This window comes from Bos indicus x Bos taurus, chromosome X, assembly GCF_003369695.1.
Source record: "Bos indicus x Bos taurus breed Angus x Brahman F1 hybrid chromosome X, Bos_hybrid_MaternalHap_v2.0, whole genome shotgun sequence".
NCBI lineage: Eukaryota > Metazoa > Chordata > Mammalia > Artiodactyla > Bovidae > Bos > Bos indicus x Bos taurus.
Window position 1 is genome coordinate 51,768,027 of NC_040105.1, and position 27,107 is coordinate 51,795,133.

The window sequence follows — 27,107 nt, forward strand, 5'->3', positions numbered from 1 at the left end:
GTGTGTGTGTGCTTGATCTCAAGCTTTCACCCACCAGTTTTAGCATTCACCAATGACTCTTGAGGTTGCTAAATGGTAACTGTCCAATGCCGTCATTCTTTGGACTTGTATCAGTTGGCTCTCCAGTGTAAGGGAGAGCTTTCCCTTCTCCTACATTTATGTATCTATATCCTCATGGACCTGTGGTTGTCTATCATATTCAGTGGGTTAGTACTATTCTTTATTTTAATGCTCAAAATATTCCATGTTTGGCCAGCAGGAAGATGACTCCTGTGTCCTTTTAACAGGTCTCCATCTTTGTTTGAGCACTTCCTTCTTTTCTGACTCTGCAAGATGCTCATCTTGTATTTTCTCTGCCTCAGTCCTGAAATCAGCTATGTTTCCCAAGGAGACTTAGCCCTTTTTAGTTGAGAATGGCATTTAGGAACCAAGATTGAGCATTAGGTATTATACCCACATTTAAAGACTTTGGTTTTTTATTTAGGGGGAAATAAGGCTGAAGCTACACCACTGTCAACCAGATACTTTTTGTTGGAAGTGTTGGTATATGGGCAATGACTGCCTGTAAAAGTTGTTGAGTATTGGGGAGGGAGATGGGAAGGAGGGATGGGAGGGAGATTTGGGAGGGAGGGGACGAGGGTGTACCTATGGCTGATACTTGTTGATGTTTGACAGAAAGCCACAAAATTCTATAAAGCAATTATCCTTCAACTAAGAAAATTAAGTGGCAAAAAAAGTTGTTGAGTATTGATGTCTTTTGAAAGCAAGTTGTTCCTGAGATGTGGTACTACAGAGATTCATGGGAGAGAGCAGAATTGAAGATGAATGGCAATGAGACTGGCTTAGAAGAGTTGAAAAAATAGTAACAGTTAATAGCTTCCATTTAGGGAGAACTTATTGTGTGCCAGGCAGTGAGCTGGGAGCTTTACAACATTACCTCTGATCCCCACAGTAATTATTGAAGGTACAGCAAGTTTGGCTGACTGGCTAATAATAACTGAGCCACAATAAGAACCCAGAGAAGGAGGAAGATGGTAGGAGAGGCTTTTGAAGAGGAAAAACAGGACATCTTTGTGTTTTTAGAGAAAGCATTCTGCTGTAACAGGCTATGAATTTGTATATTGGAACTCCAGTCTCAGCTCCACCACCCATTGACAGAATAAAGGTTGTTGTGATTACTTGTTGCTCAGCAATAGAAAACTTAATACAGTAACCATCTTTTTTACAAGCCTGTTTAATCATGTGTTATTACCTTACATGGAACATAGGACTTTTGCAGATGTGATTAAGTGAATGATGTTGACCTTCTAAAACTCTTCCAAAAAATTGAAGAGGGAATACTTCCAATTCATTTTACAATACCAGCATTACCACCATACCAAAGCCAGATAATGACACTACAATAAAGAAAATACAAGCCAATATCCCTGATGAATTTTAAATGTAAGCATCCTCAACAAAATACCAGTAAATCAATTTCAACAGCACATTGAAAGGATCATACACTATGATCGAGTGGAAGTTATCTTTGGGATACAACGATGGTTCAACATATGTAAATCAATAAATGTGATACAACACATTAAGATAATGAAAGATAAATTCATATGATCATCTGAAGAGAAGCACAAAAAGCAATTGACAAAATACAACATTTCATGATAAAAATTACTCCAAAAGTGGTATATAAGAAACGTATCTCAACATAATAAGGACCTCATATGACAGTCCACAGATAACATCATACTCAAGAGTGAAAAGTTAAAAGTTTTTTCTCTAAGAACAAAAGCAAGATAGATGGGAACAAGATGGAGGAGGAGCAGATGGACATGTAGTACATCTCTCTCCATGGATGCATCAGGAATACACCTACAGAGACAGAAGTGCTTGCAGAACACCAGCCAAGAGCAGCAGAAGTACCTGACCATCAGAAAAGAATATATAGAACCACACAAAACTCAGTAGGATGAAGGAACAAGAGGGAAAAACAGGAAAGTTAGTAGACTAGACCTGCCCTCAGCAGGTGGGGGAATTGAAGCAAGGGTCCAATCCCCACATCTGGGCAATTGCTTGGGTCAGGGGAGAAATAGTTGAGGCTGAGAGTGAAGCAGCTGACCAGTGACAGCATAAATGGAATGAGAATCACACAGGCAATTCTTGCCACAGTCATACATACCCCGGACAGGGACACAGGTCCCTAGAAGGCTCAGTGGTTGGGAGCTGGAGCATAGGGATTGTGGGGCAATCGCAGGGTGAGATTTGCTGTTGAATGAAGGGAAACAGCTCAAGGGGATGTGAGGGAGGAGACTGTGGCAGGAAATGCCTGTTGGAGAAAAGCCAGGCAGCCATGGAAGCAAGGTGATACTTCTGAGTCGTGCATAGGGAGTGGAGCCATCACCATAGCCTCTCTCTCCCCACACTCCAACACCAGCAGCTGAACAATAGAGAGACTGGCCTTTCAAGCGCCTGACACATGGAAAAACAGAAGGATCCCACCCACAGTGCCCCTTTAAGTGCCTGATGCACCAAACATCAGAGTAGAACCCACAGTGGGGGAGGGGGGGTCTTTATGTGCCTGATGCACACTGAGCAACAGAGAAGGACCCCAGGCAAGGGAGCCCTCTAAGTGTCTGAACGGGTGGAGCAATGGAAAAGAACTAGCCAAAGAGGCTTTCTGATTGCCAGTTGCCAAAAGCTAGAAAAAGACTCTGATATAGTGCCATAGCTCCTGTGGCTGAGGCAACCCAAGTCCCGCACATTTGGTGCTATCAGGGCCCCCATGACCCAAGCAGCTGTGCCACCTTCACGCAAATTCTCACTGGGGTTTAGTTCAGTTCAGTTTTTCAGTCGTGTCCAATTCTGCAGACCCCATGGACTGCAGCACACCTGGTTTCCCTGTCCATCACCAACTCATGGAGCTTGCTCAAACTCATGTCCATCAAGTTGGTGATGACATCCAACCATCTCATCCACTGTCATCACTTCTCCTGGCATCACTCTTTCCCACTATCAGTCTTTTCCAATGAGTCACTTCTTCTCATCAGGTGGACAAAGTATTGGAGCTTCAGCTTCAGCTTCAGCATCAGTCTTTCCAATGAATATTCAAGACTGATTTCCTTGAAGATTGACTGGTTTGATCTCCTTGCAGTCCAAGGGACTCTCAAGAGTCTTCTCCAACACCACAGTTCAAAAGCATCAAATCTTTGGCGCTCAGCTTTCTTTATGGTCCAACTGTCACATCCATACATGACTACTGGAAAAACCATAGCTTTAGATATACAGACTTTTGTTGGCAAAGTAATGTCTCTGCTTTTTAATATGTTGTCTAGGTTGGTCATAGATTTTCTTTCAAGGAGTGAGCGTCTTTTAATTTCATGGCTGCAGTCACCATCTGCAGTGATTTTGGAGCCCAAGAAAATACAGGTTCTCATTGTTTCCCCATCTATTTTCCATGAAGTGATGGGACTGGATGCCATGATTTTCATTTTTTAATTTTGAGTTTTAAGCCAGCTTTTTCACTTTCCTCTTTCACTTTCATCAAGAGGCTCTTCAGTTCCTCTTTGCTTTCTGCCATAAGGGTGGTGTCATCTGCATACCTGAGGTTATTGTTATTTCTCCCAGCAATCTTGATTTCAGCTTGTGCTTCACCGAGCCCGGCATTTCACATGATGTACTTTGCATATAAGTTAAATAAGCAGGGTGACAATATACAGCCTTGACGTACACCTTTCCCGATTTGGAACCAGTCCATTGTTCCATGTCTGGATCTAACTGTTGCTTGTTGACCTGCATACAGATTTTTCAGGAGGCAGGTAAGGTGATCTGGTATTCCCATCTCTTTAAGAATGTTCCAGAGTTTGTTGTGATTCACACCGTCAAAGGCATTGGCATAATCAAGGCAGAAGTAGATGTTTACTTGGAACTCTCTTGGTTTTACTATGATCCAGTAGATCTTGGCAATTTGATCTCTGCTTCCTCTGCCTTTTCAAAATCCAGCTTGAACGTCTGTAAGTTCATGATTCACATACTGTTGAGGCATGGCTTGGAGAATTTTGAGCATTACTTTGCTAGCATGTGAGATGAATGCAACTGTATGGTAGTTTGAGCATTCTTTGGTATTGCCTTTCTTTGGGATTGGAATGAAAACTGCCATTTTCAAGTCCTGTGGCTCCTGATGAGTTTTCCAAATTTGCTGGCATATTGAGTGCAGCATTTTCATACCATCATCTTTTAGGACTTGAAATAGCTCAGCTTGAATTCCATCACCCCCACTAATTTTGGCTTTGTTCATAGTGATAATTCCTAACACCCACTTGACTTCACAATCCAGGATGTCTGGCTCCAGGTGAGTGATCACACCATCGTGGTTATCTGGGTCATGAAGATCTTTTCTGTATAGTTCTTCTGTGTATTCTTCCCACCTCTTCTTAATATCTTCTGCTTCTGTTAAGTCCATACCGTTTCTGTCCTTTATTGTGACCATCTTTGCATGAAATGTTCCGGTATTTCTAACTTTCTTGAAGAGGTCTCGAGTCTTTCCTCTTCTATTTTTTCCCTCTATTTCTTTGCATTGATCACTGAGGAAAGTTTTTTTTATCTCTCCTTGCTATACCTTGGAACTCTGCATTCAGATGGGTATATCTTTCCTTTTCTCCTTTGCCTTTCACTTCTCTTCTTTTCTCAGCTATTTGTAAGGCTTTGTCAGACAACCATTTTGTATTTTTGCATTTCTGTTTCTTGGGGATGATCTTGATCACTGCCTCCTGTACAATATCATGAACCTCTGTCCATAGATCTTTAGGCACTCTGTCTATCAGATCTAATCTCTTGAATCTATTTACTTCCACTAAATATTACTTCCACTAATCTATTGTAACTTCTACTGTATAATTGTAAGGAATTTAATTTAGGTCATACCTGAATGGCCTAGTGGTTTCCCCTATTTTCTTCAATTTAAGTCTGAATTTGCAATAAGGAGTTCATGATCTGACCCACAGCCAACTCCTGGTCTTCTTTTTGCTGACTGTATGTAGCTTCTCCTGGAGAAGGAAAGGCAATCCACTCCAGTATTCTTGCCTAGAGAATCCTGTGGAAAGTGGAGCCTGGTGGGCTGCTGTCTATGGGGTCACACAGAGTCAGACACGACTGAAACAACTTAACAGCAGCAGCAGCAGCAGAGCTTCTCCATCTTTGGCTGCAAAGAATATAATCAATCTGATTTCAGTATTGACTATTTGGTGATGTCCACGTGTAGAGTCATCTCTTGTGTTGCCGGAAGAGGGTGTTTGCTGTGACCAGTGTGTTCTCTTGGCAAAATTCTGTTAACCTTTGCCCTGCTTCGATTTGTACTCCAAGGCCAAACTTGCCTGTTACTCCAGCTATCTCTTGACTTCCTACTTTTGCATTCCACTCCCCTATGATGAAAAGGACCTTTTTTTTGGTGTTAGTTCTAGAAGGTATTGTAGGACATAATAGAACCGTTCAACTTCAGCTTCTTCAGCATTAGTGGTTGGGGCATAGACTTCTATTTCTGTGATATTGAATGGTTTGCCTTGGAAATGAACAGAGATCACTCTGTCATTTTTGAGATTGCACTCACTGGGGTAGAGCTTCCATAGGCTAGAAAAATACCTGTGCACATGGGGTCACTTTGGTCATATCCAACTCCTTGCAACCCTGTGGACTGTGGCCTGCCAGGCTTCTCTGTCTGGGGGATTTTCCAGGAAAAAATACTGAAGTGGGTTGCCATACCCTTCTAGAGCACCATATTTCCTGATGCCTTAGCCACTAACTCCCCTGAGTACTTGGTGCTGCCAGGGCCCCTGCAACCCAAGCAGCTGCACCACCTCCACACCTGGAACTCACTGGAGCAGACCCAAGTCCTCCAGGACAGCCTCTGGAGCAAACCCCTGTGACGACCAACAGGCAGAGGTGGAGATCAAACCACAATTGAAACGAGGGGCAGTGTGCTAAAGAAGAGGACACAAAACCTTCCCTCCAGCTGCAGATTAAATCCACATGATCAACTAAGCAGAATCTGTGTCTGTGAAATACATAAAAGGACACTGCGAATTCTCACAAAAGAAAACTCACTAGTTCTGATAGCTGTGGACATTGGAGGCAAGAACACACAGAAGAAGTAGAACAAGATTAGAGTCTGAATTGCCTGCACGGCAGGTTCAGAGACCAGCCCAGTGTTGAAGGGCATCCTAGGGAGGCGAGGTGGACTTTGACTCCCAGCAAGGAAAAGGACGCTGACAGCAGAGACTCAAGAAAACATTTGTTATTCTTATATTTTGACTTGTTCTGTAGTTTCTCCTGGATTTTTTTTTCATTTTTTCTCTTTTTGTCCCTTTTTAAAAACTCTCTTGTTGTAGTTGTTAATTTTATTTGTGCTATTAAATCTGTTTAAGCTTTTGAGAATTTTTTTCATCACGCTTTTTATTTTATTATAAACTTCTGCCCCTATGTTGGCTTTTTGCAGTTCTGTGGAATTTTCCTTTCTTTTTCCCTCTCTATCTTTATTCTTAATTTAAATTTTTAAGTTTTTCAAATTTATTATCATTTTTTCTACATTTATTCCTTTGTTTGCTTTTCCTATGTTCTTTTCCCCTTGCAGTTAATCTTTAATATATAAAAATCTTCTTTATTTACCTCTATTTAACTTTGTATTTCTGTTCTTTCTTTCTTTTCTTTTTCTCACCATATTTGTTAGTTTGCTTTTTTTTTCATTGCTTTATTCCTCAGTTGGCACCTTTCTTTACTTTTGTTTTCCAGTTTGTGCTTTAGTTAGCTTTGTTTTTTTTAATATAAATTTATTTACTTTAATTGGAGGCTAATTACAATATTGTCTTGGTTTTGCCATACTTCGACGGGAACCTGCCACAGGTGTACACATGTTCTGCATCCTGAACCCCCCTCCCACCTCCTTCCCCATACAATCCCTCTGGGTCATCCCAGTGCACCAGCCCCGAGCATACTGGATCATGCATAGAACCTGGACTAGCGATTTGTTTCACATATTATAATATACATGTTTCAATGCCATTCTCCCAAATCATCCCACCCTCACCCTCTCCCACATGGACACCTGATCTTTGACAAAGGAGGCAAGAATATACAATGGAGAAAAGACAATCTCTTTAACAAGTGGTGCTGGGAAAACTGGTCAACCACTTGTAAACGAATGAAACTAGAATACTTTCTCACACTATACACAAAAATAAACTCAAAATGGATTAAAGATCTAAATGTAAGACCGGAAACTATAAAACTCCTAGAGGAGAACATAGGCAAAACACTCTCCGACATAAATCACAGCAGGATCCTCTATGACCCACCTCCCAGAATATTGGAAATAAAAGCAAAAATAAACAGATGGGACCTAATTAAACTTAAAAGCTTTGTTTTTAAGTGGTGGATATCATTTTTGGTTTCCTTTGTTTGCCAGGTCAATCTATTGCACTTTATTTTTTTTGGACTGTTTTGATTTTGTATATGGGTGTATATGTATGTGTGTATATTTCATTATTTTAGTTATTATGCGCCTAATTTTGTAATTGACATTTGTCTAGAGGTGTGTCTTTTGTTTCTCTTTTTGGGTATTTGTTTTAATCCCATTTACTGCCATAACAAACCACCTGTGGAATCTCCTTCATGACTCTTAACCCTAGGGAGTATCAAATACTGAGAACTCCCACAAAGGCAACCACTTATATACAAGACCTGGAATCACCCAACTGCCAGTAGGACCTTGTGCAGGACTCCTCATACAAACAACAAACAAGACAAAAATGCAGACACAATCATTAGCAGACAGGTTTACCACCTCACTCAGCCCTGCCCATCAGAGGAAAAGAAAACTCACTTCCTCCCACCAGGACAGAAGCACACGTGACACCCTACACAAAGCTAACACAAACCTCTGGACCAAACTTAGGAGGGAAGAAACTAAAAGAAAGAAAGGATTCAACCTTGAAGCTTGAGAAAAGGAGACCTCAAACACAATAAGTTTTAAAAAAGATAATGAAAAGGCAGAGAAATATGGCAAAAATGAAGGAACAACCTAGAAACACACAAGTCCAAATAAATGAAGGGGAAATAGGCAAACTACCTGAAAAAGAATTCGGAATAATGATAGTAAAGATGATGTACAATCTCGAAAATAGAATGGAGAAAATGCAAGAACCAATTAAGAAAGACCTAGAAGAATTAAAGAATAAGTATACAGAGACAAACAACACAATTACTGAAATTAAAGATACTCTAGAAGGAATCAATAGGAGAATATCTGAAACATAAGAACGAATCAGTGAGATGGAAGGTAGAAATAATTGCTGAAGAGCAGAATAAAGTAAAAAGGATGAAAATAACAGATGAGAGTCTCAGAGACGTCTGGAACCATATTAAACACACCAACATTCGAATTATAGGGGTCCCAGAAGAAGAAGAGACAAGGAAAGGGTATGAGAAAATTTTTGAAGAGATTGTAGATGAAACTTTCCCCAACACGAAAAAGGAAATAGTCAATCAAGTCCAAGAAGCTCAGAGTCCCATACAGGATAAACCAAGGAGAAATACACCAAGACATATACTAATCAAACTAACAAAGATTAAACACAAAGAAAGAATATTAAAAGCAACAAGGAAAAAGCAACAGCTGATCTTTCAGTGGAAACTCTGCAGGCCACAGGAAATGACAGGATATACTTAAAGTACTGAAATGGAAAAATCTACAACAAAGATTACTCTACTCAGCAAGGATCTCATTCAAAATTGATGGAGAAATCAAAAGCTTTACAGACAGGCAAAACTTAAGAGAATACAGTACCACAAAACCAGCTTTACAACAAATGTTAAAGGGACTTATATAGTCAGGAAATACAAGAGAAGACAAAGATCTACAAAAACAAGCCCCAAACAATTAAGAAAATGACAATAGGAACATATATATCAGTAATTACTTTAAATGTAAATGGATTAAATGCTCCAAACAAAAGACACAGACTCACTGAATGGATACCAAAACAAGACCCATATATATGCTGTCTACAAGAAACCCATCTCAGACCTTAACACACATGTAGACTGAAAAGTGAGAGGATGGAAAAATATATTCCATGCAAACGGAAATCAAAAGAAAGCTGGAGTAGCAATCTTCATATCAGACAAAATAGACCTTAGAATAAAGAAGATTACAAGAGATAAGGAAGTACACTATATAATGATCAAGGAATCAATCCAAGAGGAAGACATCACAATTGTAAATATCAATGCACCCAACATGCAAGTACCTAAATACATAAGACAAACAGTAACAGACATAAAGGCAGAAATTGGCAGTAACATAATGATAGTAGGAGATTTTAACACCCCACTTACACCAATGGACAGATCATCAAAAGATAAAATTAATAAGGAAACACAAGTCTTAGATGACATATCAGACCAGATGGATCTCATGGATATCTTTAGGACATTCTATCTAAATGCAGAAGACTACACCTTCTTCTCAAGTGCATGGAACATTCTCCAGGATAGACCACATCTTGGGTCACAAATCAAACCTCAGTAAATTTTAAAAATTGAAATCATATCAAGCATCTTTTCTGACTACATCACTATGAGACTAGATATCAATTACAAGAAAAAACTGTCAAAAAAAAAAAACCCACAAACACCTGGAGATTAAACAATACATTTCTTTTTTTAACTTTATTTTATTTACTTATTTTAATTGGAGGCTAATTACTTTATGATTTTGTAGTGGTTTTTGCCATGCATTCACATGAATCAGCCATGGGTGTACATGTGTTCCCCATCCTAAACCTCCCTCCCCATCCCATCCCTCAGGGTCATCCCAGTGCACCAGCCCTAAGCACCCTGTCTCATGCACTGAACCTGGACTGGTGATATATTTCACATATGGTAATATACATGTTTCAATGCTTTTCTGTCAAATCATCCCACCCTCGCCTTCTCCCACAGAGTCCAAAAGTCTGTTCTTTACATCTGTGTCTCTTTTGCTCTCTTGCATATAGGGTCATTGATACCATCCTTCTAAATTCCATATATATGCATTAATATACTGTATTGGTGCTTTTCCTTCTGACTTACTTCACTCTGTATAAGCTCCAGTTTTATCCACCTCATTAGAGCTGATTCAAATGCATTCATTTTAATAACTGAGTAATATTCCATTGTGTATATGTACAACAGCTTTCTTATCCATTTGTATTTCTAAATAACAAACAGGTTACTGAAGAAATCAAAAGGGAAATTAAAAATTTCTAGAAACAAATGACAATGAAAACACAACAACTCAAAACCTATGGAATGCACCAAAAGCATTTCTAAGAGGGAAGTTTATAGCAATACAATCCTACCTCAAGAAACAAGAAACATATTGAATAGAGAAACTAACCACACCTAAAACAAAAAGCCCTAAGTTAGCAGGATAGAAATCATAAAGATCAGAGCAGAAATAAATGAAAAGGAAATGAGAGAAATAATAGTCAAGATTAAGAAAACTAAAAGCTGGTTCTTCGAGATGAACAAAATTGACAAACCTTTAGCCAGACTCATCAAGAAAAAAAAATGAGTCAAATAAAAAAAAAAGAAATGAAAAAGGAGAGGTTACAACAGACGATGCAGAAACACAAAAGGATCATAAGAGACTATTATGAGCAACTATGTGGCAATAAAATGTATAACCTGGAAGAAATGGACAGATTCTTAGAAAAGTTCAATCTTCTAAGACTGAACCTGAAGAAACAGAAATTATTAACAACCTAATCACAAGCACAGAAATCAAAACTGTGATCAAAAATCTCCCAAAAACAAAAGCCCAGACCAGATGGCTTCACAGGAGAATTCTATCAAACATTTAGAGAAGAGCTAATGCCTAGCCTTCTGAAACTCCTTCAAAAAATTGCAAAGGAAGGAATACTTCCAAATTCATTCTATGAGGCCACCATCACTCTGACACCAAAGCCAGACAAAGACAACACACAAAAAGAAAATTTCAGGCCAATATCACTGATGAACATAGATGCAAAAATCCTTGAAAGGTAAAAACCATATTATCATCTCAATAGATGCAGAAAAAGCCTTTGACAAAATTTGGCACCCATTTATGATTAAAACTCTTCAAAAAATGGGATAAAAGGAAATTACCTCAACATAGTAAAGTCCATATATGATAAGCTCACAGCAAACAATATTCTCAATAGTGAAAAACTGAAAGCATTCCCTCAAAGATCAGGAGCAAGACAAGAGTGTCCTCTCTCACCACTATTATTCAAATAGTTTGGGGAGTCCTAGCTATAGCAATCAGGGAAGAACAAGAAATAAATGGAATCCAGATCAGAAAAGAAGTAAATTTGTCACTGATTGCAGATGACATGATACTATACATGGAAAACCCTAAAGATAGTATCAGAATATTACTAGAGCTAATCAGTGAATTTAGCAAAGTTGCAGGATACAAAATCAATACACAGAAATCACTTGCATTCCTATATACTAACAATGAAAAATCAGAAAGAGAAATTAAGGAATCAATCCCATTCAGCATTACAACAAAAAGAATAAAATATCTAGGAATAAAGCTACCTAAGGAGACAAAAGAACTGTACACAGAAAAGTATAAGATACTGATTAAAAGTCAAAGATGGCATAAACAGATGGAGAGATATTCCATGCTCCTGGGTACGAAGGATCAATATTGTGAAAATGACTATACTACAACATGCAGTCTACAGATTTAATGCAATCCCTATCAAATTACCAATGGCATTTTTCACAGAACTAGAACAAAAAATTTCACAATTCATATGGAAACAGAAAAGACCCCAAATAACTAAACCAGTCTTGAGAAAGAAGAGTGGAGCTGGAGGATTCAACCTTCCTGACTTCAGATTATATAACAAAGCTACAGTCATCAAGGCAGTATGGTACTGGCACAAAAACAGAAATAGAAACCAATGGAACAAGACAGAGAGCCCAGAAATAAACCCATGCACCTATGGATACCTTATTTTTGACAAAGGAGGCAAGACTATACAATGGGGCAAAGACAACTTCTTCAATATGTGGTACTGGAAAAACTGGACAACTACATGTAAAAGAATGAAATTAGAACACTTCCTAACACCACACACAAAGATAAACTCAAAATGGACTGAAGACCTAAATGTAAGACCAGAAACTATAAAACACTTCGAGGGAAATGTAGGCAGAACACTCAATGACATAAATCAAAGCAAGATCCTCTATGATCCACCTCCTAGAGTATTGGAAATAAAACAAAAATCTGGGACCTAATTAAACTTAAAAGCTTTTGCACAGCAAAGGGACTGCAAGCAAGGTGAAAAGACAAACCTCAGAATGGGAGAAAATAATAACAAATGAAACAATTGACAAAGGATTAATTTACAAAATATACAAGCAGCTCATACAACTCAATACCAGAAAAACAAAAAACCCAATCAAAAAGTGGAAAAAAGACCTAAATAGACTTCTTCTCCAAAGAAGACATGTCAGTCAGTTCGGTTGCTCAGTTGTGTCCGACTCTTTGAGACGCCATGAACTGCAGCACACCAGACCTCCCTGTCCATCACCAACTCCCAGAGTTTACTCAAACTCATGTCCATTGCGTCAGTGATGCCATCCAACCATTTCATCCTCTGTTGTCCCCTTCTCCTCCTGCCTTCAATCTTTCCCAGCATCAGGGTCTTTTCAAATGAGTCAGCTCTTCACATCATGTGGCCAAAGTATTGGAGCTTCATTCTCAACATCAGTCTTTCCAATGAACACGCAAGACTGATCTCCCACAGGAAGGACTGGCTGGATCTCCTTGCGGTCCAAAGGACTCTCAAGAGTCTTCTCCAACACCACAGTTCAAAAGCATCAATTCTTCAGCACTCAGCTTTCTTTATAGTCCAACTCTCACATCCATACATGATCACAGGAAAAACCATAGCCTTGACTAGATGGACTTTTGTTGGAAAAGTAATGCCTCTGCTTTTTAATATGCTGTCTAGGTTGGTCATAACTTTCCTTCTGAGGGGTAAACATCTTTTAATTTCATGGCTGCAATCACCATTTGCAGTGATTTTGGAGCCCCCCCCAAAATAAAGTCTGCCACTGTTTCCACTGTTTTCCCATCTATCTGCCATGAAGTGATGGGACCAGATGCCATGATCTTAGTTTTCTGAATGTTGAGCTTCAAGCCAACTTTTTCACTCTCCTCTTTCACTTTCATCAAGAGGCTCTTTAGTTCCTCTTCAGTTTCTGCCATAAGGGTGGTGTCATCTGCATATCTGAGGTTATTGATATTTCTCCTGGCAATCTTGATTCCAGCTTGCACTTCTTCCAGCCCAGCGTTTCTCATGATGTACTCTGCATAGAAGTTAAATAAGCAGGGTGACAATATACAGCCTTGACTACTCCTTCCCCTATTTGGAACCAGTCTGTTGTTCCATGTCCAGTTCTAACTGTTGCTTCCTGACCTGCATACATATTTCTCAAGAGGTAGGTCAGGTGGTCTGGTATTCCCATCTCTTTCAGAATTTTCCACAGTTTATTGTGATCCACACAGTCAAAGGCTTTGGCATAGTCAATGAAAAGGCAAAAAGGTAGGACACTGAAAGATGAACTACTCAGGTCGGTAGATGCCCAATATGCTACTGGACATCAGTGGAGAAATAACTCCAGAAATAATGAAAGGATGGAGCCAAAGCGAAAACAACACCCAGTTGTGGATGTGACTGGTGATAGACGCAAGGTCCGATGCTGTAAAGAGCAATGTTGCATAGGAACCTGGAATGTCAGGTCCATGAATCAAGGCAAATTGGAAGTGTTCAAACAGGAGATGGCAAGAGTGAACGTCGACATTCTAGGAATCAGCGAACTAAAATTGACTGGAATGGGTGAATTTAACTCAGATGACCATATTATCTACTACTGTGGGCAGGAATCCCTTAGAAGAAATGGAGTAGCCATCATAGTCATAGTCCGAAATCATTGTCCGAAATGCAGTACTTGGGTGCAATCTCAAAAACCACAGAATGATCTCTGTTCATTTCCAAGGCAAACCATTCAATATCACAGTAATCCAAGTCTATGCCCCGATCAGTAATGCTGAAGAAGCTGAAGTTGAACAGTTCTATGAAGACCTACAAGACTTTCTAGAACTAACACCCCAAAAGATGTCCTTTTCATTATAGGGGACTGGAATGCAAAAGGAGGAAATCAAGAAACACCTGGACACGACTAGGAGCTGACTGTGGCTCAGATCATGAACTCCTTATTGCCAAATTCAGACTTAAATTGAAGAAAGTGGGGAAAACCACTAGACCATTTGGTATGACCTAAATCAAATCCCTTATGGTTATACAGTGGAAGTGAGAAATAGATTTAAGGGACTAGATCTGATAGACAGAGTGCCTGATGAACTATAGACTGAGGTTCGTGACATGTACAGGAGACAGGGATCAACACCATTCCCAAGAAAAAGAAATGCAAAAAAGCAAAATGGCTGTCTGAGGAGGCCTTACAAATAGCTGTGAAAAGAAAAGAAGCGAAAAGCAAAGGAGAAAAGGAAAGATATACCTATTTAAATGCAGAGTTCCAAAGAATAGCAAGAAGACATATAGATGGCTAACAAATACATGAAAAGATGCTCAACATCACTCATTATTCAAGAAATACAAACCAAAACTACAATGAGATAACACCTCACACCAATTCTAATGGCCATCATCTAAGAGTCTACAAACAATAAATGCTGGAGAGGGTATGGAGAAAAGAGAATGCTCTTGCACTGTTGGTGGGAATGTAAATTGATACAGCCACTATGGAAGACGGTATCAGTCAGTCACTTCAGTCGCTCAGTCGTGTCCAACTCTTGTGACCCCCTGGACTGCCTGGCTTCCCTGTCCAGCACTAACTCCCGGAGCCTACTCAAACTCATGTCCATCACTATGGAAGGCAGTATGGAGATTCCTTTAAAAACTAGGAATAAAAGCACCATATGACCCAGCAATCCTGCTCCTAGTCATATACCCTGAGGAGACCAAAACTGAAATAGACATATGTACCCCAATGTTCATTGCAGCACTATTACAATACCTAGAACATGGAAGCAGCCTGCATGTCCACTGACAGATGAATGGATAAAGAAGCTGTAGTACGTATATACAATGGAATATTACTCAGGCATAAAAAGGAACACATTTGAGTTAATTCTAAATAGGTGGATGAACCTAGAGCTTATTATACAGAGTGAAGTATGTCAGAAAGAGAAAGCTAAATATTGTACTAATGCATATATGTGGAATCTAGAAAGATGGTGCTGATGTATTTATTTGCAGGGCAACAATGGAGAAACAGACATAGAGAACAGCCTTATAAACATGGGGGTAGGTAGAGGAGACTGTGAAATGTATGGAGAGAGTAACATGAAAACTTACATCACCATATGTCAAATAGTTAGCCAATGGGAACTTGCTGTATGACTCAGAGAATTCAAAGAGGGGCTCTATATCAACCTAGAGGGGTGGGATTAGAAGGGAGATTCAAGAATGAGGGGACATATGCATGTGTATGGCTGATTAATGTTGATATTTGACAGAAAACAACAAAATTATGTAAAGCAATTATTCTTCAATTAAAAATAAATAAATTCATGTTGATGTATGGCAAAACCAATACAATATTGTAAAGTAATTAGCCTCCAATTAAAATAAATAAATTTAAACTAAAAAATAAATAAATAAATTTAAAAGAAACAAACAAAAAGACAAGATAAAGGTGCCCACTTTTCAATTCCTATTCAGATTTATACTGATGTCCTAGCCAGAGGAATTAGGCCAGAAAAAGAAAAAAAATGTATCCAAATCAGAGAGGAAATAGTAAAACTGTCACTTGCAGATCATATAGTATTTTATACAAAAAACCCTAAAGATACCACCAAAAAACTGTTAGAACAATAAAAAAAATCAGTAAAGTTGTAGAAAACAAAACCAACACACAGAAATTAGTTGAATTTCTATACATTATCAATGAACTACCTCAGAAAGAAATAGTAAAAGGCACATTTACAGCAGTATCAAAAGGAATTCATATGTAGGAATAAACCTAACAAGGGAGATGATAGCTCTATACAGTGAAAACTCTAAGAGTCTGATGAAAGTAATTGAAGGATAACATAAGTGGAAAGGTATTTCATGCTCATAGATTGGATAAATAATATTAAAATGTCCATACTGTCCAAAGCAATCTACAAATTGAATGCAATCCCTATCCAATGAAAGTGGCATTTTTTCATAGAAATAAGAAAAACAATCCTAAAATTTGTGTGGAACCAGAAAAAATACCCCCAAATAGTAAAAGCAATATTAGTAAAAAACAAATTTGGAGGCATCACACTCCCTGATTCCGAACTATATTACAAAGCCATATCCTCAAGGACTATCCAATGTTAATAATAAAAACAGAATGATATTGACGCAAAACAGATACATAGTCCAGTGAAACTAAACAAAGAGCCCAGAAATAAACCAAAGGTACACTATCAACTAACCTTTGACAAGAATGACAAGAATACACATAGAGAAAGGGTTGTCGTTGTTCAGTCACTAAGTTATGTCTAACTCTTTGCAACTCCATGAACTGCAGCATGCCAGGCTTTCCTGTCCTTCACTATCTCCCTGAGTTTGCTCAAACTCATCTCCATAGTGTCAGTGAGGCCATCCAGCTCTCTCATCCTCTGTCACCCCCTTCTCCTCTTGCCCTCAATCTTTGCCAATATCAGGGTCTTTTCCAATGAGTCGGCTCTTCTCATCAGATGGCCAAAGTATTGGACCTTCAGCTTCAGCACCAATCCTTCCAAAGTATATTCAAGGTTGATTACCGTCAGGATTGACTAGCTTGATCCACCTGCAGTCCAAGGGACTCTCAAGAGTCTTCTCCAGCACTACAGTTCAAAAGCATCAATTCTTCAGCGCTCAGCCTTCTTTATGGTCCAACTCTCACATGCATACATGACTAATGGAAAATACCATAGTTTTGACTAGATGAGTTTTGTCAGCAAAGTAATGTCTCTGCTTTTTAATACACAGTCTATATTTGTCATAGCTTTTCTTCCAGGGAGCAAGTGTCTTTTAATTTCGTGGCTCCAGTCTGCAGTGTTTTTGGAGCCCAAGAAAATTAAATCTGACACTGTTTCTAGTCTCTTCAATAAATGGTGTTGGGAAGACTATATATCTATATGCACAAGAAAGAAACTAGACGCCTATCTTACACCACTCACAAAAGTTAACTCAAAATGGGTTAAAGACTTAAACTTAAGACCCAAAACCATAAAACTCCTAAAAAATATAGGGGAAAAGCTCCTTGGCATTCATCTTGGCAATGATTTCAAGAATATGACACCAAAAGCACAGGCAATAAAAGTTAAACAGGTTGAACCACATCAAACTAAAAGGCTCTGCACAGAAAAGAAACAATCAACAAAATGATAAAGCAGGCTTTGAAATGGGAGCAAGCTATCTATCTGATAAGAAGTCAATATCCAAAATAAAGATATAAAAAACCCATATAATTCAAGCAAAATAATAACCCAATTTTTTTTAATGGACAAAGGACCTGAATAGACATTTTTCCAATGAAGACATGAGTGGCCAACAGGTATATGAAAAGGTGTTCTACATAGCTAATCATCAGGGTAATGCAAATCAAAACCACAGTGAGATAACACCTCACACCTGTATGAATGACTATTATCAAAAACACAAGAGAGAACAAGTGTTGGTGAGGGTGTAGGGAAAAGCAAACCATTGTATACTGTTCATGGAAATGTAAATTTATGAATCCATTATGGAAAATAATACGGAAGCTTCTCAACAAACTAAAAGTTGAATTACTGTATGACCCAACAATCCCACTACTGAGTATATATACAAAAGATGTGAAAAAAATGAAATCATTATTTCAATGAGATATCTACACTCATATGTTCATTGCAGCATTATTTATCAAATGTGATATATATGTGGGTATACATATGTAAATACATACATATAAATTGTATATTATTTAGCCTTATAAAAGAAAATCTTGCCCTTGTTACAACATTGGTGACTTGGAGGATATTATGAAATATCCTAAATGAAATAAGCCAGAGACAGAAAAACAAATACTGCATGACTTCACTTATATGTGGACTCTAAAACCATAGAACACATAGAATCAGAGAGTAGAACACTGATTTCCAGGGACTGGGGTGTGGGGAGATGGGGAGATGCTGGTCAAAGGTTACAAACATTCAATTATAAGATGAGTAATTTCTGGAGATCTAACATACAGCGTGGTGACTATGATGATATTTAATAATTATTGTTTTAGTCACTAAGTCACATCTGACTCTTTTGTGACTCCATGGGCTATAGCTCGCCAGGCTCCTTTATCCGTGGGATTTCCCAGGCAAGAATAGTAGAGTGGGTTCCCTTTTCCTTCTCCAGGGGACCTTCCCAACCCAGGGATCAAATCAGAATCTCCTACATTGACAGGCGAATTCTTTACCACTAAGCCAACTGGGAAGCCCTATATTTAATAATACTTGATTGTATACTTGAAATTTGCTGGGAGAGTAGACCTAAATTGTTGTCACCACACACACACAAAAATGGTAACTAAAAGAAAACAAGTTTAAAAGATGTTGAGATGGGGTGAGGGGGCGGTCCTAAGATGGTGGAGGAATAGAATGGGGAGACCACTTTCTCCCCCCAAAAATTCATTGAAAGATCATTTGAACACTGAGCAAATTCTACAAAACAACTTCTGAATGCTGGCAGAGGGTACCAGGCACCCAGAAATGCAGCCCATTCTCTTCAAAAGGAGGTAAGGCAAAATATAAAAGATAAAAAGAGAGACAAAAGAGTTAAGGATGGAGACCCATCCTGGGGAAGGAGTCGTGAAGGAGGAGAAATTTCCAAACACCAGGAAACCCTCTCACTGGTGGGTCTGTGGGGAGTTTTGAAATCTTGGAGGGCAACATAACTGGGAGGGAAAAAAAAGAATCTACAGATTACATGCCTAGCTGTGACTCCCAGCAGAGAGGTAGCCCAGAAGCTTGCATCCACCAGCAGCGAGCAGGGGCTGAACAGGGAGGCGCGGGCTGCATGCATAGGGTGGGGACCAGGCCCGAATGCCCTGAAAACAATCTGAGGGAGCTAACGTGAGATAGCAACCCAAACTGTGGGAATAGCCAGAGAGAAAAAAAGAGAGAGAGAGAACTTTCCCGCAAAAATCTCTGAGGCACAGCCTAGCCTGCTCACAGAACAAAGAACTGAGCAAATACTAGAGGAGAGCTAGCTGGCTGCAGACAGGCCCTTCCCCCCACCAGAGGCAGAGAGGCAGACGGGCAACAGCCAGAGCCAGAAGGCAAGGGGCAATCTCGGCCCCGGAGATGGCCTCCCCCACCAAACTGTGAGCAGGCTCCCAAGACTCCTAATGAAGTCTTCCTGGAATCCTGGATGGTTGGCATCCACCAGGAGGGTCTCAGTCAGAGATCAGCTCCCCAGAGGAGACACATGGCACACCTGAGATGGCACTCTTGTGGTGTACCCAGGAAACCGAGGGGCTGGGACTGGGGAGGTGATAAGATGCACTGCCAAGCTGGGAGAGTGCGCTCACCAAGCACCTGGTCACCTGAGCCGCCTGGACCTGGGAAGGGCACAAAACGCAGGCCCAAATGAGTCTGTGCCTTTGTGGAGTACTCAAGAACCTGAACCTGAGTAGCTTAGACCCTGGGAAGTGCACACAACCCAGGGCCTGCTTTAGACAGTTCCCCTGAAAGGCAGTGGCACACCACTCCAGTACTCTTGCCTGGAAAATCCCATGGATGGAGGAGCCTGGTAGGCTTCAGTCCAAGGGGTCGCTAGGAGTTGGACTGGACTGAGTGACTTCACTTTCACTTTTCACTTTCATGCATTGGAGAAGGAAATGGCAACCCACTCCAGTGTTCTTGCCTGGAGAATCCCAGGGATGGGGGAGCCTGGTGGGCTGCCATCTCTGGGGTCGCACAAAGTCGGACACTGAAGTGACTTAGCAGCAGCAACCTGCAGAGCAACCTGGAGCCTGAGCAGTGTAGCCGGGGAAAGCACACATGCCGTGAGCAGGGGCAAACCCAGTGTGGCCCAGACACTGTGAGCACTCCCCACACACGCCAGTGCTATTTGTTTGCAGTGTTCCTCCCTCCCCACAGCACAACTGAACAAGTTAGCCTAAATAATTGATCACCTTTGCCCCTTGTGTCAGGGCAGAAATTAGACACTGAAGAGACTTGCAAACAGAGGAAGCCAAAATAAACAAAGAAGAGGGAACTGCTCTGGAAGTGACAGGCACAACAGATTAAAACCCTGTAGTTAGCACTGACTACACTGGAAGGGGCCTATAGACCTTGAGAAGAAGTATAAGCTGGAACAAGGAACTATCTGAAACTGAACTGACCCCACACTGCCCTCAACAGCTTCAGAGAAATTCCTAGATATATTTTACTATTAACATTTTTTTAAGTTCTTTATTACTCCTTTAATTTTCATTTTTACAACCTACTATTACCTTGAAAAAAAAGACCTTATTTTTAAAGCAAATTTCATATACATATTTTTTATAATTTTTGTGATTTTTTTAATTGTATTTTTGAGACTCTAACCTGTACTCTAGATCTTTAATCTTTGTTTTTGGTTTTTGTTATCAATTTTGTACCTTTAAGAATCCAATCTTCAGTACACCTTTTTATTTAGGAGTGTGATTACTGGCTTGATAGCTCTTTCCCCTTTTTGACTCTCCTTTTTCTCCTCGAGGTCACCTCTATCTCCTCCCTCTCCCTTCTCTTCTCTACCCAACTCTGTGAATTTTGGGGGGTGCTCCAGGCTGTGGAGAACACTTAGGGGACTGATTGCTGGCTAGATTTGCCTCTCTCCTTTTGACTCCCCATCTTCTCCTCCTGGTCACCTCTATCTCCTTCCTCCCTCTTCTCTTCCCTATATAATTCCGTGAAGCTCTCGGAGTGTTCCAGACTGTGGAGAGCCCATAGGGAATTGATTACTGGTTAGATTGCTCTCTCCCCTTTTGATTCCCCCTCTTCTCCTCCTGTTCACCTCTATCTCCTTCTTCCCTCTTCTCTTCTCCATGTAACTCTGTGAACCTCTCTGGGTGTCCCTCACCGTGGAGAATCTTTTCACCATTAACCTAGACGTTTTATCATCAGGGATGTATGGATGGAGAAGTCTCGAGGCTACTGTAAAAATAAGAGTGAAAGCCAGAGGCAGGAGGCTCAAATCTAAAACTTGTGAACACCAGAAAACTTTTGACTCCAGGGAAATTAATTGACAGGAGCTAATTCAAAAGCCTCCATACCTACACTGAAACCAGGCTCCACCTAAGAGCCAACAAGTTTCAGAGCAAGACATACCAAGCTAATTGGAACATAACACTGAGCATTAAAATACAGTCTGCCAAAAGTCACACCAAACCCACAGACACCTCAAAACTCACTACTGGACACTTCATTGCACTCCAGAGAGAGGAAATCCAGCGCCACCCATCAGAACACTGACGCAAGCTTCCCTAACTAGGAAACCTTGACAAGTCACTCGTCCAACCCTACCCACAGGGAGGAAACTCCACAATAAAGGGGAACCACAAACTACCAGCATACAGAACGGCCACCTCAAACACAGCAATCTAAACAAGATCAAAAGGCAGAGAAATATTCATCAGGTAAAGGAATATGATAAATGCCCACCAAACCAAACAAAAGAGGAGGAGATAGGGAGTCTACCTCAAAAAGAAATCAGAATAATGATAGTAAACATTATCCAAAACCTTGAAAACAAAATGGAGTTAAAGATAAATAGTCTGGAGTCAAGGTTTGAGAAGATGCAAGAAATGTTTAACAAGGACCTAGAAGAAATAAAAAGAATCAGTCAATAGTAAATAATGCAATAACTGAGATCAAAAACACTCTGGAGGAAACCAACAGTAGAATAACTGAGGCAGAAGATAGGATAAGTGAGGTGGAAGATAGAATGGTGGAAATAAATGAAGCAGAGTGGAAAAAAGAATTAAAATAAATGAGGACAACCTCAGAGACCTCTGGGACAATGTCAAATGCCCCAACATTTGAATCATAGGAGTCCCAGAAGAAGAAGACAAAAAGAAAGCCCATGAGAAAATACTTGAGGAGATAATAGTTGAAAACTTCCCTAAAATGGGGAAGGAAATCACCACCCAAGTCCAAGAAACCCAGAGAGTCCCAAAAAGGATAAACCCAAGGCGAAACACCCCAAGACACATATTAATCAAAATAATCAAGATTAAACACAAAGAACAAATATTAAAAGCAGGAAAGGAAAAACAACAAATAACACACAAGGGATTCCCATAGGGATAATAGCTGAACTTTCACTAGAAACTCTTCAGGCCAGAAGGGAATGGCAGGACATACTTAAAGTGATGAAAGAGAAAAACCTACAACCCAGATTATGCTACCCAACAAGGATCTCATTCAAATATGAAGGAGAAATCAAAAGCTTTACAGGCAAGCAAAAACTGATAGAACTCAGCACCACCAAACCAGCTCTCCAACAAATGCTAAAGGAGCTTCTCTAGACAGAAAACACAGAAAAGATTTATAAACTCAGACCCAAAACAACAAAGTAAATGGCAACGGGATCATACTTATCAATAATTACCTTAAATGTAAATGGGTTGAATGCCCCAACCAAAAGACAAAGACTGGCTGAATGGATACAAAAACAAGACCCCTATATATGTTGTCTACAAGATACCCACCTCAAAACAAGGGACACATACAGACTGAAAGTGAAGAGCTGGAAAAAGTTATTCCATGCAAATAGAGACCAAAAGAAAGCAGGAGTAGCGATACTCATATCATATGAAATGGACTTTGAAATAAAGGCCCTGAAAAGAGACAAAGAAGGACATTACATAATGATCAAAGGATCAATCCATGAAGAAGATATAACAATTATAAATATATATGCACCCAATACGGAGAAGGCAATGGCACCCCACTCCAGTACTCTTGCCTGGAAAATCCCATGGATGGAGGAGCCTGGTAGGCTCCAGTCCATGTGGTCGCTAAGAGTCGGGCATGACTGAGCGACTTCACTTTCACTTTTCACTTTCATGCATTGGAGAAGGAAATGGCAACCCACTCCAGTATTCTTGCCTGGAGAATCCCAGGGACAGAGGAGCCTAGTGGGCTGCCATCTATGGGGTCGCACAGAGTCGGACATGACTGAAGCGACTTAGCAGCAGCAGCAGTAGCAGCATGCACCCAACATAGGAGCATCGCAATATGTAAGGCAAATGCTAACAAGTATGAAAGGGGAAATTAACAATAACATAATAGTGGGAGACTTTAATACCCCACTCACACCTATGGATAGATCAACTAAACAGAAAATTAACAAGGAAACACAAACTTTAAATGATACAATTGACCAGTTAAACCTAGTTGATATCTATAGGATATTTCACCCCAAAACAATGAATTTCACCTTTTTCTCAATTGCACACGGAACTTTCTCCAGGATAGATCACATCATGGGCCATAAATCTAGCCTTGGTGAATTAAAAAAAAAAATGAAATCATTCCAAGCATCTTTTCTGATCACAGTGTGGTAAGATTAGATGTCAACTACAGGGGGAAAAAAAAACATTTAAAACACAAACATATGGAGGCTGAACAACACGCTGCTGAATAACCAACAAATCACAGAAGAAATCAAAAAAGAAATCAAAATATGCATAGAAACTAATGAAAATGAAAACAAACAAACAAAAAACCTATGGGACTCAGTAAAAGAAGTGCTAAGGGGAAGGTTCATAGCAATACAAACTTAACTCAAGAAACAAGAGAAAAATCATATAAATAACCTAACCTTCCCCTAAAGCAACTAGAAAAAGAAGCAATGAAGAACCCCAGGGTTAGTAGAAGGAAAGAAATCATAAAAATTAAGGCAGAAATAAATGAAAAACAAACAAAGGAGACCATAGCAAAAATCAACAAAGCTAAAAGCTGGTTCTTTGAGAAGATAAAGAAAATAGACAAACCATTAGCCAGACTCATCAAGAAAAAAAGGAACAAGAATGAAATCAACAAAATTAGAAATGAACATGAAGAATCACAGCAGACAACACAGAAATACAAAGGATCATAAGAGACTACTTATCAGCAACTATATGCCAATATAATGGACAATTTGGAAGAAATGTACAAATTCTTAGAAAAGTATAACTTTACAAAACTGAACCAGGAAGAAACAGAAAACCTTAATAGACCCATCACAAGCACGGACAACAAAACTATAATAAAAAAATGTTCCAACAAGCAAAAGTCCAGGACCAGACAGCTTCAGAGCTGAATTCTACCAAAAATTTAGAGAAGAGCTAACACCTATCCTACTCAAACTCTTCTAGAAAATTGCACAGGAAGGTAAACATCCAAACTCATTCTATGAGGCCACCATCAACCTAATACGAAAACCTGACAAAGATGCCACAAAAACAGAAAACTACAGGCCAATGTCACTGATGAACATAGATGCAAAATCCTTAACAAAATTCTAGCAGTCAGAATCCAACAACACATGAAAAAGATCATACATCATGACCAAGTCGGCTTTATTCCAGGGATGCAAGGGTTCTTTAATATCAGCAAATCAATCAATGTGATACACCACATTAACAAATTGAAAGATAAAAACCATATGATTATCTCAATAGATGCAGAGAAAGCCTTTGATAAAATTCAACATCCATTTATGGTAAAAGCCCTCCAAAAAAGCAGGACTAGAAGGAACATACCTCAACATAATAAGAGCTATATATGACAAATCCACAACAAACATTATCCTCAATGGTGGAAAATTGAAAGCATTTCCCGTAAAGTCAGGAACAAGACAAGGGTGCCCACTCTCACCACTACTATTCAACATAGTGTTGGAAGTTTTGGCCACAGCAATCAGAGCAGAAAAAGAAATAAAAGGAATCCAGATTTGAAAAGAAGAAGTAAAACTCTCACTGTTTGCAGATGACATGATCCTCTACATAGAAAACCCTAAAGACTCCACCAGAAAATTACTAGAGCTAATCAATGAATATAGTAAAGTTGCAGGATATAAAATCAGCACACAGAAATCACTTGCATTCCTATACACTAACAAGGAGACAGCAGAAAGAGAAATTAAGGAAACAATTTCATTCACCATTGCAACGAAAAGAATAAAATACTTAGGAATATATCTACCTAAAGAAACAAAAGACCTATATATAGAAAACTATAAGATATTGATGAAAGAAATCAAAGGGGACACAAATAGATGGAGAAATATACCATGTTCATGGATCAGAAGAATCAATATAGTGAAAATGAGTATACTACCCAAAGCAATCTATAGATTCAATGCAATCCCTATCAAGCTACCAATGGTATTCTTCACAGAGCTAGAACAAATAATTTCACAATTTGTATGGAAATACAAAACACCTCAAATAGCCAAAGCAATCTTGAGAAAGAAGAATGGAACTGGAGACATCAACCTGCCTGACTTCAGGCTATACTACAAAGCTACAGTCATCAAGACACTATGGTGCTGGCACAAAGACAGAAAAATAGATCAATGGAACAAAATAGAAAGCCCAGAGATAAATCCACACACCTATGGACACCTTATCTTTGACAAAGGAAGCAAGCATATACAATGGAGAAAAGACAATCTCTTTAACAAGTGGTGCTGGGAAAACTGGTCAACCACTTGTAAAAGAAGGAAACTAGAACACTTTCTAACACCATACACAAAATAAACTCAAAATGGATTAAAGATCTAAATGTAAGACCAGAAACTATAAAACTCCTAGAGGAAAACATAGGCAAAACATTCTCTGGCATAAATCACAGCAGGATCCTCTATGACCCACCTCCCAGAGTAATGGAAATAAAAGCAAAAATAAACAAATGGGACCTAATTAAACTTAAAAGCTTTTTCACAATTAAGGAAACTCTAAGCAAGGTGAAAAGACAGACTTCAGAATGGGAGAAAATAATAGCAAATGAAGCAACTGACAAAGAAGTAATCTCAAAAATATACAAGCAACTTCTGCAGCTCAATTCCAGAAAAATAAACGACCCAATCAAAAAATGGGCCAAAGAACTAAACAGACGTTTCTCCAAAGAAGACATACAGATGGCTAACAAACACATGAAAAGATGCTCAACATCACTCATTATCAGAGAAATGCAAACAAAAATCACATTGAGGTACCATCTCACACCGGTTAGAATGGCTGCTATCAAAAAGTCTACAAGTAATAAATGCTGGACAGGGTGTGGAGAAAAGGGAACCCTCTTACACTGTTGGTGGGAATGCAAACTAGTAGAGCCACTATAGAGAACAGTGTGGAGATTCCTTAAAAAACTGGAAATAGAACTGCCATATGACCCAGCAATCCCACTGCTGGGCATACACACCGAGGAAACCAGAATTGAAAGAGAAACATATACCCCCATGTTCATCGCAGCACTGTTTATAATAGCCAGGACATGGAAGCAACCTAGATGTCCATCAGCAGATGAATGGATAAGAAAGCTGTGATACATATAGACAGTGGAATATTACTCAGCTATTAAAAGAATGCATTTGAATCAGTTCTAATGAGGTGGATGAAACTGGAGCCTATTATACAGAGTGAAATATGTCAGAAAGAAAAACACCAATACAGTATATTAGTGCATATACATGGAATTTAGAAAGATGGTAATGATGACCCTATATGCAAGACAGCAAAAGAGACAGAGATGTAAAGAACAGACTGTTGGACTCTGTGGGAGAAGGCAAGGGTGGGATGACTTGAGAGAATAGCATTGAAACATATTTATTATATGTGAAGTAGATTGCCAATCCAGGTTCAATGCATATGACAGGGTGCTCAGGGCTGGTGCACTGGGATGACCCTGAGGGATGGGATGGGGAAGGAGGTGGGAGAGGGGTTCAGGATGGGGAATACATGTA